The sequence below is a fragment of the Mustela erminea genome, chromosome 19 (genome assembly GCF_009829155.1).
Source record: "Mustela erminea isolate mMusErm1 chromosome 19, mMusErm1.Pri, whole genome shotgun sequence".
Classification (NCBI taxonomy): Eukaryota; Metazoa; Chordata; class Mammalia; order Carnivora; family Mustelidae; genus Mustela; species Mustela erminea.
The window spans coordinates 53,666,884-53,682,409 of record NC_045632.1 but is presented as its reverse complement, the minus strand read 5'-3'; the positions used below and the strand labels follow the sequence as shown (position 1 = coordinate 53,682,409).

The 15,526-nt window shown below is 37.3% G+C and overlaps 1 long non-coding RNA gene across 1 annotated transcript in view; it reads right to left on the bottom strand.

The window, feature by feature from the left end:
- The window catches only part of LOC116579890, a 39,486-nt gene that overhangs the window by 21,086 nt on the left and 2,874 nt on the right, over positions 1–15,526 (bottom strand). The window contains exons 3-4 of the long non-coding RNA XR_004281445.1: positions 11,676–11,783; positions 6,999–7,203 (exon numbers count right to left, since the gene is read on the bottom strand). This is a non-coding gene — a long non-coding RNA (uncharacterized LOC116579890). The remainder of the gene's footprint in view (positions 1–6,998; positions 7,204–11,675; positions 11,784–15,526) is intronic.

Genomic DNA, 15,526 nt, shown 5'->3' with positions numbered 1-15,526 from the left:
TTTTCTTTTTTGGGAGTATTTTTGTCAGATTTTTTTAATGGTATCAGAATTATACTGATTTTTATGAAATTAAGTAGAGAACCTCCCTCTTTTTCCATGTTGTGGAAGTTTCAGGAGTATAGAATTAATTCTTTTCTTAAAACTACTCACCTGTCTGGTTCTAACAAAAATCATTTTGACTTCATACATTAGCATTTGTGTTTCTGAATTTTCTACCTCCTCTTAAGTCAATTTTGACTATTTATGATCTCCAGCACATTTTCAATTTCATCAAGATTCTAAAATCAACATAGCATCTAAAGTATCTTGTACCATTTAAAATATTCAGAAGCTATAAATTTAAAACCATTTTGAAATTTCCATTTACAAGATTCTTAGATGTGAACAAAGCCAGAGCAAAGGTGTCAACCCTGTCTTCCACCAACAGATGGCGATAACAGTCACTATAGATTGCTAATTTTAATTTCAGAACAAATGGGCTTTGAGTCTTCCCAAACCTGATCACTTGAGAACTGAAGACCTTTTCACCATGCTTAGCATTATATAATTGTGCTCTGTGCATTCCCTTACCTCCCTGCTTAGTTCATTTCTTTCTTTTTTTTCTCATTTCTTTCGTCCCCCACCCCACCTTTTTTTTCCCCCTCTGTCCCTCCTTTCTCTTGCTTAGTCTTGGAATGTGTTGATCTTTTCAAAGAATCAAAACTTAGATTTATTCCTCAACTTCCATTTGTATTCTTGTTAAGCCTTTGTTTTTAAAATTTCATATCTTTTTCCAGTCTTTCAGAAAAATTAAGGGTTTGGTTTATTAATTTTCAATGTTATTTAATAATGAAAGCATTTAACTCCATAAATTTCCCCTCTGGTAACACCTTGACTGTATTCTAGCAGTTTTGATATCACCTGTTTTTGTTGTGATTAACTTCTAAATAACCTGTCAGTGCAATTTTGGTATCTTCTTATACATAATTAAGTAGGACAGAAGGAGAGACTTCAGTATCTAAGTCCCTACAATTATGAAGTTGTAGAGGAGAGCAAAACTGTCATAAAGGTGAAATGTTCATGCACGAATTAATCACTTATGAAACTGATCTCATCACTAGTGAGACCAGAGTCGACCTTTCTGACTGGTGAGATCTCTTTGCCTGGTCACCTCTACCTGATTTGATTTTTGGATGTTTTCCTGACAAAACAAAGCAAGCACATTATCTTTGATTAAAAACAGAGCCTGTAGAATTTTGTTTTGAAGATTTTATTTATTTATTTGACAGAGATGCAGCAAGAGAGGAAACACAAGTATTTGCTTTTTAAAATTCCTGAATAAGCAGGGGGAGTGGGAGAGGGAGAAGCAGTCTCCCCTCAGAGCAGGGAGGCCGATGTGGGGCTCCATCCCAGGACCCTAACCTGAGCTGAAGGCAGACGCTTAAAGACTGAGCCACCCAGGCGCCCCAAGCTGGCAGAATTTTGTAAGGTTGAAGGTGATGTTGGAGAACTGCTGGAATTACCCATATTTCTTTGACAACTAAGCATGGGGTTGAAGGCAAGAAACGGAAGAGGAAACTCTTCAATGACATGATAGCTTCAGAGGAGAAATATCTAAATAGAAAAGCACTGAATGGACCCTTGGAAGACTGATAAAGGTTTGATCTTTCTTTTCAGAAAAGCCACTCTTTTTATTGTTCAACCATGAAGGATGTTATATCATGAGATCCCAAATTTTGTCAGAACAAATATGTCTAAATCAATATTTTTGTTCTTTAATTTCATTAAATACACAATAAAATAAACTTACCTTGGCAATTTTATTTTATTTTTCAAGATTAGGTTCCACTCCAACTTTTCTTCAGTGCTCCTTGTGAAATTTTGAACTTCCTTTTAAAGGGATTTACTGTAAAAAGGATTATTCTCAAGATGAATTATCCTCAGGAGTATTGAATTTTGCATTTAGTTTTTCTGTGTTCTATGTTTATCAGTTTTATAATTGCCAAGAAAATGTACTTTCTCCTCGCCTCATTTTAAAAATTGAACTTACTAATTTTATTATTTAGGTTCTTTATATCTTTATTTTTTGTCTGATTTATCTTCTGGTAACAATAATGGTATGTTGACATTTCACAAAATAACAGTATTTATGTCAGTTTTTCTTTGTATTTCTAAAAAGTTTTTCTTTATATATTTAAATGGAATATTGTAAGGCACAGAACAACTCAAAAAGTGATATATGTTATTTTAAATTTAAGTAATATTGGGCATTCAGTGTTTCACATGCATTTTTTTCAAAATTCCTGAACAGCTGTGGGAATTGATAAGTACTTGCTAACTATTTCACCATATCTTCTTCATTTGGAATGATGTCCATCACTATGATAAAGGGTCCCACCCACTAAATTGTCCCATTTAGTTTTCTTGCCTAGATTTCTTTCCCCTCTAGTATTCATTTTACATTTTTACTATCTTCTTGTATTCCCTTATTTTAAAAACCTGTGATACCACTTTTGTATACACACACACACACATTTTATGAAAAACATGGTTTTTTTGGCTTAACATGTTTTGAGGGCCTGATTTAAGAGTCTTAGCTACTCTTATAGCATTAATCCCCTTTTCTTTGGTCATTATAATAAATATTACTACTGTAACCTTAACTCATATGTTTTGTCTTTTGCACTTCCTTTGTATCTCTTTTATTTTCTGTCTTAGGTTGTATGGATTATATTGAGTTTGCTGTTGTGTTTGTCTGTGTTTTAGAAGCTAATAGATCATGTGACTTCTATTGTGGTTATCTTCAGTGTTTCAAATTTCTCATATAATTGCAGGGTCAGAACCAAAGCAGTATCTTTGGGCTTCCCAACCTCCAGCTCCCATTTGAGACAAAGTATTTAGTACGATTTACTTCCCCTTTCTTCACAGGTTTTAGTACAAGATATTATTACATTGTGACTTTTACATTCACTTTCAGTTTTAAACCTAGATTTAAAACAGCTACTTAGACTTAACTATGTTGAACAATTTCAGTTTTTATTGCTGGTCTCTTTATGGTTGTTTTACTCCGGAGGCTTTCACTTTATTTTGTATATAATTAGGTACTTTTTTTCAACAAAAGTATATTTTCTGAGTTCTTGTTTATATGAGAATGTTATTGCATTACCTTTCCATGTAAATGACTACTTTTTTTCTGTAAAACGGTTAACATGTTAGATGTCTGTAAAGTGGTAAGTCTTAAGCTCACTGTTTTCTTCTATCATATCTCTAGATTTCCTTCTCTTCTAGTTTTTCAGTTCTTCACTTGCACTTTTTAAACATCATCTTTGTTCTCCATTCTCCCTTGGTTATCATATTTTCTCTTTTCATCTTAATCCTTTGTCTTTTTCTTTTAGATTCTGAGAAATATCTTAAGTTTACTGTATTGTCTGTATTTTTGTTGTTGTTGTTGGTCCTTTATTGTCCATAGTTTTCTCATTCTGATACATTTTAAGTTTCCTTCAAATCTTCTGTATCACTCATCTTCCTTTTTCTCTTTTCCCTTTGCCTGTTCATCTCGATCTTTTCTTATGCTGAATATTCATAGACCCCCACCCCTTTTTTTGGGTCCTTTTTTTTGAGAGTCCCAAGCAGGTTCTTAATCATTTCTTCTGGATTTTGGAGTAGCTTATCTTCAGAGGCAGGTTCTTCTCTAGCTTCTTCCTCTTAAAATGTTCCTTGTCGTTTAGTTATGCCTTTCCCTAAGATAAATTCAGTCTTCCCTGGTGATAAAGAAGAGTGAAATCATTGCCTTATGGACATCTATATGTTCAGGAAAATGTAATATTTCACTCTTCCTTAATGAAGAGAAAAATATTCCTCTTCTTAGTGTATATTTTTAACTATGTGTTAATTGAAATTATTACAATATTTTCTACATAAAAAACTTGGCTTTAAAGTCCTCCTACCTATCTTGCAGAAATAATTCTTAAAAATGCTTTTGTTGTATTTTGTGACAGAACCATGCTTTAAAAAAACAAAAACCTTGCTTTATTTCTTAGGATAGTTTACATTAACAGAAAACTTATAAAGATAGTACAGAGGGTTTCCATGTACTTCTCACCCAGATCCCCCTATTATTAACACCTTACATTAGTATGGTGCACTTATCACAATTAGTGATCAACAATGATACATTATTATTAACTAAAGGCCATATTTTTTTTACATTACCTTAATTTATACCTAATATTATTTCTACCATTCCAAGGTCCCATCCAGGATACCACATTACACTTAATCATCAAGTCTTCTTAGATTCCTTTTGGCTGTGACATTTTTTCAGACTTTTTAAATTTTTGATGAGTTTTTGAGGAGTTTTTGAGAGGGATATTTTGTAGAATGTCCCTCAGGTGGGATTTGTCTTATGTTATTCTCTTGAGTAGACTGGCGTCATGAGATTTTGACAAGTCACAAGGCTAACATACCATTGTCATCCCATCATATCCAAGGGTGCATACTGTCAGGATAACTTTTCACTGTTGATCTTGGTCTTGATTACCTGGCTGAGGTTGTGTTTGTCAGGTTTCTCCACTGTAAAATTACTCTCCCCTCCTGCTTTTTACACTGTGCTCTTTAGAAGGAACTCACTACGTGTAGCCCATAGCTAAGGAGTGGGGAGTAATGCTTCACCTCTTTGAGTGTAGCATATCTACATAAATTATTTGGAACACTTCTGCAAAGGAGATTTGTCTCTTCTCCCCCATTTATATATCCAATAATTAATTTATACCAGTACTGACTCAAGAATATTTATTTTATACTTTGGATATAATCCAATACCATTTCATTTATTTCATTGCTCAGATTGTCCAGCCTCAGCCATGGGGAACTTTTTTCATTGGTTTCTTTGACATGTCCTCATTACCATGGGCTTATTTACTCATTTTGAGCACTTCCTTATTTACTGGTACTATAAGGTATTCCAGGCTCATTTTATATATTTCCTGCCTTAGTTCTAGATCAGCAATTCCTCTAAAGAGTCCTGTTCTTTTTATTGGGGAATGGTATTAGAAGCCAAGATCTGGAAATTAGGTGTGCTCAGTGCTACTGAGGTGTCATTACTTCTAGGCCCTCTCAGCTGACAGAGCAAGGAGATATATGTCTGTATACTAACCTGTGTATATACACACATCTGTAAATATCTCTTTATGTAGCTAATTGTATCTATACCAAGCTAAACATGAGTTTTTACTGATGTCTACCACTTCAGCTCATTACTAGATGAATGAATCATTCTAGTCTCTCCCCCCCTTGCTGCTTTGTAAAATCCCACTCCAGAACCTTGATTTACTCTTAAAATAACATTTTCTTTAAAAAAAGTCCCAGTTCTATAAATATGCCTGTTTATGTGTGTGTACATTTTAAATACTCATTGTTGAATATTTAGAAAATTCAACAATGTCTATGAAAGAAAGCCAAAATCTCTTCTAGTCAATAGCTGTTAACATTTTACCCCTTCCCCCAATTTTATGAACAAAATCTTAATCACACTAGATACACTATTTTGTGATCTGCCTTTTCCACTCAACCATATATAAGGAGTTTTTCCTCCATGTCATAACTATTCTCAAAAGTCATAATTTTAATTACCTATAGAATATTAGGCTTTTGGACATTTACATTTTAATAATTTTTGGTGTTATAAATAATGGTAATAAATACTCCAAAAGATAAAGAGTCATTATGCACATACCAGATTTTTATTTAGAATATTTTGTGGAAGTGAGCCCTAGGGTCTGACCATTTTAAGGAGAATGATAAACAATGAAAAAATTTCTTCCAGGAATGACAGCAGCAATTTAGCTTCCTGTCATCATTGTATATGAGCCATTTTATCTATATCCTTAGGAATATGGGATATTGGAATAACTTTTAAAAATCATCATTCAATTAATTAAAATGGCATCTTGCTATTTTTTTTTTTCACATTGAACATCGTTTATCACAAGTGTTTTGGGGTAATCTTTTCCTAAGTTAGTTGGCCATTGTATTTATTTGTTTCTCTATTGCCTATTAATACCCTTGCTTATTTTTTTTGTTAGGTATTTTTATTGTTTTATTGTTTCAAAATAATATTATAATTTCAAAGCAAGTGTATATTCAATATAGAAAACTTTGTTTATTTATCTATTTTATTTTTTTAAAGATTTTATTACAATTTTCTAGAGAAAGAGAGAACACAAGCAGGGGGAGCAGCAGGCAGAGGCAGAGGGAGAAGCACGCTCCCTGCTAAGCAAGGAGACCAATGCAGGTCTTGTTCCCAGGACCCTGGGACCATGACCCGAGCCAAAGGCAGCTGCCCAACCAACTGAACCACCCAGGCATCCCCAATATAGAAAACTTAAAAACAAAGAAAAATACAAAGAAAAAAATTACCCATGATCTCATCACTAATTCTGGTTTCATTGCTATTATTTTCATTTTGGTGTATTTATTTACATACCAGAAATCAATATTTAACATTTTATATATAGCTAATTAGAAAAATGGTACACTGAGTCCTTCTTTTGTAGTCTGATTATTAATCACTTAGTGTTATATCATTACTATTTCCTCATCCAACACACAATGTCCTTTTCTACCTAAAAGCAAAGACCTCTTGGGAATGAGTGTCCATGCATCTATATTTCCTTCCTTCTTTCCTTCCTTCCTCCCTTACTCCCTTCCTTTGTGAGAGAGAGAGAGAACGAGAGAGAACAAGAGTGCACAAGCACGGAGAGCGGCAGGCAGAGGGAGAAGGAGAAGCAGGGAGTTGGATGTGGGGCTCCATCCCAGGACCTTGGGATAAGGACCTGAGCCCAAGGCAGACGCTGAACTGACTGAGCCACCAGGTGGTCCTAATTATGTTTTCTGTAGTCTTTCTTCATCAAGAAGTCTGACTCCGTTCAACAGATTGATACATGCCCAAATCTGGACCATCTCCTATTTCCATGGCTCTATTCTCCATGCCACAGGATTTCTACAAGATTAGTACTCACCTTACTTCCTGGAATTGTGAGTCACTGTGTTCCCTTGCAATGCCTCTGCCGCTGCCGCCTCTCTTTTAGCCTTGGGGCAAAGAATAGGAAGTATGGCTACCTTCTGCTTTATCTCTGCATTCCAATCATGTATTACAGGTTTGTCTCTGAATTTTCCATAGCACAACTATATTGCTATAACATTTCACAAAGCCTGGATAAAGACCTTACAATCAAAGAAGATAAATTGAACAAAGAGAAAGTTAAAATCAATTAATGGATTATTCCCTGAGACCACATATCCAAGTTCCTTCATCTGAGTCCCCAGCTGGCACTACCCGGGCCACTTCCTAGACTGGGTAATCCTGATAGTGGGTCACCTCATTTACCTCCATTCTCAATGGCTTCCTGTAATGCCTTTCTCTTTCATGGAGCCTCAAGTTCCCACCCCACTGAAAGTACTCATTTATCATCTGTAGATTGGTTCCCTGCCATGATGATTGACAGTTGCAGCAGCTACTCTTCTCAGAAATAGAAATAAACCTAGTGTTCTGCCCATAGGGGTGGAGCTTGTTTTTGGACACCCTCTCTCCCAACATAATCTCTACTCCTAATGATTAGTACCTTTTTTGAAGTCAGATTATTAAGTATAAAATTAAAGTCTCCTTATAGTCTAGCAGAAAATTGAAAAGATATAAGCATAAAGCTAAGCATTGTAGTATAATTTATAACTGCAAAAGGCTGTCCATCAACAGGATGAACAACTAAGGTACTGACACATCATGAAGTTTTATGCAACTATAAAAAGAATAATTCCAAATAATGCTAAAGAATGATATTCAAGGTGTAATGTTTAGTGAGAAGACCAAGGTAGAGAAAAATGTGCATAGTATACTGATATTTGTGTAGGAAATGAGGGTATATGAATATATGTGCATATTTGTTTATATTAAAAATTCAACAATAATCCATGAAATAATATTGTTATCTACAAGGGGAGAGAGGGAACAGAGTGGAGTAAAAATGGTAGAAGCTAGACTTCCCTAAATATACCTTGTTTGTAGATTTAATTTTGGAGCCATGCAAATATTTACATAATTAAAAATGAAGTAAAAATAAAAATATTATCCCTAAAAATTAAAATCAAAATAGAGACAAATTAATTTAAATGTGTAGTGAGTTGGTGACTTAACTAAGCATGGAGAAGTTATTTGAAGGTACTCTAAACCAAAGTAAGGTGTCTGGACACCCCTTGTGGCATATAGCCTAAGGGCTTAAAGATCTACAAAAAATTGTCTAGTTTTGTCCATTGAAAAATCCTAAAAACAATGACTAGTCTATAACCACAAGCTGGTGTTCACTTTATGGTATCTTAATGCCATTTTTTAGTAAAAAGAACCAGGGATCATTGGTGAAATGTGGATTCCAGGTCTGGTACAAGAAGTGGTAAGATATCTGAGCATCTTTTCAAACCAGAAAGCAAGGATGTGTTTAAAGTCTCAAGAACCAGCTGAAAGTGGCTCCTCTTGACCAAAACAGGAGCAATTTGAACAATAAGAAGAGGAACAATGGCTATGGGGTAAAACATATTAAACATGTTAAAATTCATGGATTCATAATGGCACTTAGTTAAATACATCATGATCCTTTGAAGATGTTAGAGAACTGATAAATAAAAGGAAAGAATGAAACATTTAGCCAGCTTTTCCTATACAAATGCATCTTAGGACAAAGAGTTATCAGGAAAGATTTTATAGAACCATCCAGCTGATAAAGAAGAAATGATAGATAATCACCATTTTGCATGCCAATGAAATGGATCTAGTTAATGGTCTTTAGTAGCTGCTAAAATCACAAAAGGAAAGATAAGCAGACTATGTGCCTTATGGTGGGAGTGCATACCACCAGCTATGAAGCACTCTTGCCCCAGAGACAAATCCAAACTAGATGTAGCTAATGTGCAGAAAATACTGGGGACAGAAGCACATGCTAAGTGACACTACTGGCAAATGATCTAGTTTCTCTAACAACAACAACAACAGCAGCAACAAAAAGACAAAGAGGAAAAAAGGAAGGAGATACCTAAAGGTTAAAAATTTAAGAGTCATAACAAACAAATGCACATATGAATGTTTGGATCCTGATTTATACAAACTAATTGTCAAAAAGTATTTATGAGGTGATTGGGGGAAATTTGGACATCAACTGACTATTTGATGATATCAAGGAATTAGTGTTAATTTAAGTGTGGTGGTGGTATTGTGGTTACATTTAAGGGAACAACCCTTATTTTTTAGAGATACATATTGACACATTTTCAGAAGAAATTTATGATTGCTTTAAAATCTAACATGTGGGGTGAGGAAATGGGGCAATAGAGATGAAAGAAGAATGAACTTGGACTATTTTCTTCCCCCCAAGATTTATGTATTTACTTGAGAGACAGAGAGATGGCACAGGGGGAAGGGGCATAGGGAGAAGGAGAGAGCAAATCTCAGACAGACTCCCCACTGAGCACAGAGCCTTATGGGGGGCTCAATTCCATAACCCTGAGATTATGATTTTAAGATCATGACCTGAGCCCAAACCAAGAGTCAGTTGTTCAACTGACTGACTCACCCAGGTGCCCCTTGGACTGTTGTTTTTGTACCTGGATAAGAGGTACATGTGGGCTCACATTATTGTTCTCTCTCTCTTGTGTACATTTAGAATTTTCATGTTATAAAAAAGGTTAAAAAAAAAGAAGAAGAAAAAGGAGAAGGAGGAGAAAGGGAGGAAGGGGAGGATAAATCTTCATGTAGGATTTTACCAGTACATTTAGTAGTGTTTTCTTGGAGCTCCTTCACAGGCTTGTGGTATGCCTACTCAGATCCTGTGCAGGGGCCTTAGGGCCTCTATTCTGATCTTTGGTGGAACTTTGTGAATGAGAACATGTACACTCACCTCCCAAAATATAAGAACAATGCAGCCTAAGTTTATTTAGTGAAAAAAATTCCATATAACCTTCAAAGATGTAACTTTACATATAACAAAGATAATTTTTTATAGGATTCTGCAAAACTAGAATTCTCAAAGTGTGATCAAGACCACCCCAAGGCCCCTGAAGTCATTTTAGGAATCCATAATGTCAAACTATTTTTATAATAACATTGAGGTATGTTTGCTTTTCTCACTCAATCTTTCACAGGGTAGTGGAGGCTTTTCTAGAAGGTACATGATTCTAGATAACTTGATTGCTCTGGCAGCTAACAGAGTGTGAGCTTGTGTGTTATTTTTATGTGGTTGAGTTCCTGCGTTTTAAAATTTTTTCAATATAACAAGTCCAAATTCCTTCTTTTTACAAAACACAGACACACAGATGCACACAAATTGATATTATTTGCTTTCAAGAATCCATTCACCTCCTACCCCAAGATTTTAGTCATAGGATAAATTCTTAATTAAAGCTCAAGGTCAAACACTTGGGTGTTCTTTCTCCCCTGACGGTCTTTGCAAAAAGTAACTTCTCTGCAAACACATAGACCACAGGGCGTCTGGACAACTTTAGGCCACAGAAGCTCTATCTGCCCCTTCCAGGGCATGTCCCTGGGTCATGGACCTTTCTTTTTGCATCTGTAAAATAGAGGATAATTGTTTTTACCTTGTTGAATTGATGAAATGATACAACATGCATGTAATAACTGGGTTCTGCCTATAGTGACTAGAAGGAATGGCTGGTTCATTCCATTATCCAAAATCACTGGAGATCATGAATGGCTTAAAACATTACTTTTCCCTTCCTTAAGGTCATTCAAAGAATACCTTGTTTGGGTTTCTGGAAGTTTTTTTTTTTTTTCCCCCTCCACTTCCTTCATTCTTCAGCCCCTCTCCCAAACCCAATATCTGTGGTCTTTTTCACCCTTCATCCCTCACCCCAGATTCATCCACTATTCTTAATGTCTTCAAGGTTCTGAACATTGATCCTGTTGCCATCCTGTTGGGACAACAGCAAGTCCTTACAGTGTGAGTAGGAGAAGCAGGAAAGAGGTGAATGGTCATGTAGCCCAAGTTGTTGCTCATGAGGTTAGCTTTCCTTACTGCCTGCCCCATTAGAGTCCTTGCTCCATCAATTTTCCAATCCAATGAGCAACACCTTTGTTTTTATCACCTCCAACCCAGCCCTTCTGTTATCACACCCACCATTCTATTATTATGATCTCTTCCTTATGTATATAGTCTTAACTCCCTTTCCACTCTCTCCTTCCATTCAACACACATGGCTAACCCCACTAATTCCACCCTTGGTTAAAGCCAACACTCAGCTTGCCCTGAACAACAGAATGTGACTGGATAAATCAACTCCATGCTTACTGGTCTGATCAACTTACAAATATAAATATCCAGTGAGCCTCAGTACCTCCCAGCAATGCCACTCTATTTTCCTAGTCACTCCACTCTTCTAACTTGACTTCTCATATTTTAAAATCTATCCTCAAACATCACACACTAAAAAAACTATACATTTGTTGTCTAAATCTGGGTGTTCTTGGGAGTAAAATGTGGTGCTATTAATAGATTTGGGAGACAATAGACCAAAGCAGTGTTGTTCCAGGCAAATCACATTCCCCTGATAGTTTCCTTTCTCCTCACTTTCATCTGGGGATTCCATGGCTTATCTATCTCATGAAGAATAGAGAAATAAAGAAGTGAGTTTCAGACCTGCCAACAACTTCATCTGCCGCTGTGTGCTTGGCCTCCCTTGTTCTTCCAGGGGACGGTGTAGTAGTTTCCTGTGGCTTCCATAATAACTTATTATAAACCTGGTGGCTAAAAATGACAAAAATGTATTCTCTCACAGTTCTGGAGGCTAGAAGTCTGAAATCAAGGTGTTGGCAAGACCACACTCCCTCTAACAGCTCTGAGGAAGAATTCTTTCTTCCCGTTTTCTGATGGTTGCTGGCAGTCCTTGGCATTCCTTAGCTATAGACACATTGCTCCAATCTCTGTTCTCATCATCACGTGGCATTCTCCTGATGTGTTCTTGTCTCTATTTTCTCTTCTTATAAGGATACCAGCTATTGGATTAGGGACAAGCTTTATCCTGTATGATCTCATCTTAACTGACTACATCTACAAGTAAGGTCACATTCATGGGTTCCAGGTAGATATGAATTTTAGGGGGACACTATTCAACCCCATATAGATGGACTCCCAAGTCCAACCCCTCCACTTTGGCTGTCTGCATCCCTTCCCCATGGGCCTTTTCAAAAACTCTGTTCCTGCAGTTCTCTCTTCTCTCTGTTGCATGACCATTTCCTCCTCTTCAGTGTGTCATTCCTATCATGGCACAGACATGCTGTCATATTGTCTATATTAAAAATCCTTCCCACATGCAGGGCTCCCCTCCATCTACTGACCCACTTTATAGCAAAAGGCCTTGAATGAGTCACCTGTGCTTACCATCTGCACTTTCTCTCTGCCCAAATTCTCTTTCATTCACTTTGGTCTAGGTTTCAACTTTACTGCTTCTCTGCAACTAGTCCTATCAGGATAACCAGAGATTTCCATGTTGCAGATTCCATGATCAGTCCTCTTCTTGCCCAACCTCTCAGTGATATTTAATGATCAGTCTTGTCTCTCACTTGGATTTGGGACACAACGCTTTCTTGGTTACCTCCTATTTCAACCCTCTATTCTCAGACTCCTTTGCTGGCTCCCCATCTTCTTCATGACCTCTAAATGCCAAATGGCTCTAGGCTCTCTTCTCTTTCAGGTCTGTGCCCACTCTACCGGCGACCACCACTAGTCCTTTGTTGCCATTGGTGTGCTGATCACTCTGGCCACATGTCCAGTCTGAGTTCCTGACCACATATTGAATACCCCTTCATTTTCACTTGCACATCTAATACACATCTTAAAATTAGCATGTCCTAGAACTGAACCATCAATTTCCCCCCACCCAGCATTTATGCCACCTACAAAATGTACCATCCCCCATTTGCCCCACTTCAGTACATGGAACCTCCATTATTCTAGACTCAGACCAAAAATTAAGGGTTCCACTGCTTCTACACATATCTCCCTGTGTTCCTTCAGTCCCAACCACTTGCCTTCATCTTGATGCCATCCTTCTTAGGCCTCATCACTAGGATCTTCTACCTGGGTTTCTGTAATGGTGGCCAGCATCCCTCTTGTCCCTCTCCATTCCATTCTCTACCCAGGAGCCAATTCAATCGTGTCATTCTCTTGTTCAACGCTTCCCCACTGACCTCTTATCTCATATCACTTAGAGTGGAATCCAAATTCTTTGCCTTTCTACAAGTCCCAACATACACCTGGACCTTGGTTAGCTCTATGACTTCCCTCTTCCTATGTTCCCTCAGCTTTACCTGTACTAGCTTAATTGTGGGACCTTGATCATACCAAGTTCTTCAGTCTCAGGGCTTTGCCTTTGCTGTTTTCTCCTAATGACATACTCTGCCCTCTGATTTGGTTTGTGTCCTTTCTCATTTTGTTCAGGTTTTAGCTCAAATGTCACCACCTTAGTGAGATCTTGCCTAACCACCGTATCTAAACCAATTCCCCCTCCTGGCCCCTGTGTACCCACTTCCTGTCTTCTTACCTAGCTTTGCTTTTCTTCATACTCTTTGTCAATACCTGAAACAATACTATATATACATTTTGTTTTCTTGTCCCTTTCCTCCACTGTACTGTAAACTTGGTGAGGTCGAGGCATTATTTGTTGTGTCCAGTGAGAATAATACTTAGCATGTTGTACTGAATAGGCATGGCTTTACTTCATTATTAATATTGTTACTGAAATAAAGTATTTTTAAAGTTAATACTGAAAGTTTAATTACTAACAAGTTTCTGTATAGCTTGAGAAAAATATTCATTTTGTAGATTTAATTTGATTTACTAGCTTTCTATGGGAATCTTGAACATTCAAGGATATTAGTGATACATATCAGGTTTGAAGCTGGTTTTAGTAGTTTTAATAGTAATTTTAACAAATACCATTATTTAGCCCTTATTACAGTGACAGGTGCTTTGTTTGGATTATCTTGTCTAATTCTTAAAACAATTCTATGGAGGTATTTATTACCTCAATTCACAACTGTGGTGTGGTAGTTTAAAATATGACCACAAATTCTTTGATAGCCCTCCTTTAAAAGGTGGGAGCTGGAGCACCTGGGTGACTCAGATGGTTAAGGGTCTGCCTTCAGTTCAGGTCATGATCTCCAGGTCCTGGGATCGAGCCCCATTTCTTGGGATTGAACCCCATTGTCAGGCTCCCAACCCTGCAAGGAGTCTGCTTCTCCGTCTCCCTTAACCTCTCCCATTTGTGCTCTCTCTGCCTCTCTCTCTCTCTCAAATGAATAAATAAGAGGAGGCTAATTTGCCTCCTCTTGAGTGGGGGCTAGGCTTAGTGACTCAATTCTAAAGAATAGAAGATAGAAGTGGCAGTGCTTGGTTTCTAAGATTAGATGGTCAAAGCCATTGTGACTTCCTCCTTATTCTTTCTCTTGGATCACCCAACCTAGGTCTTAGTTTTCTCATCCTCAACATGAAGGGCATGGACCTGACATCCCTAGTCACCCAGTCCGATATGTTGTAAATTGCCTCTGTATCAAATAGCTTTAGCATGGACAAACACATCAGAATAATTAGGGACTCTATGCTAGAAAGAGCTGAAGCTTTGATGGTTTTGCTCTATTTTGTTGGATTTGGGGAACTATATGAGAAAAAGCATGAAGTCACTCAGGCAAACCTAAGAAGAGATCTGCATGGCTAAGAGATGAAGCCTCCTGCCAGTCAGCCATGTGTCGGCACCGTCTTGGAGGTAGAACCTCCAGACTTGGTGAAACCTTCAAATAACTGCTGTCCTCGGCAACATTTTGACTGCCACCCCATAAGGGACTCTAAGTCAGAACCACTAAGCTGCTCCTGGATCTCCAATACAGAGATACTATGAGTTAAGAAATATCTTTTGTTTTAAGCCACTAAGTTTTGGGGATAGTTGATTGTGTGGCAAAAAATAAATACAATTGTAAATGGAAGGACAGCATGGTTAAGTCAAGGACCTCACAGCTTATAGCTAGTAGTGATGATCCAAGTATTGGAACCCAGGCATTCTGATTCTACAGTCCACATGTTCAACCACCATGCTATAAAGGAGGTCAAGATCCTGTCTCAAGTAATTGCCACATTCTAATTCACTGTCAGCATAGTGAGTACGATCTGTCCTTGGCTATTAAACTGGCTGGTCTTGCTCCATCAGAAGGTCATGTTCTAGGCAGCCACTGACCTTGTTTTTAAGTCCTTATTCTGCCCCAGGTTTGTTCCACCATAGAGTGGATATCTATCTTACCAGTATGTCTTTTTCCATTCCTTTGGGCTTCTGCTCATCCCCATTTCCAATCATGTAATTCTGATAAAGTTGCCAATTATTGTACTCTTCTTGCCCCATAGGTCGGTATGTGAATTAACCTGGCCAGTCGTAGAGTACTATCACTGACTGACTACTGTAATTGGGCCAAAATTAGAGCATATGATCTACAATCAGCCAA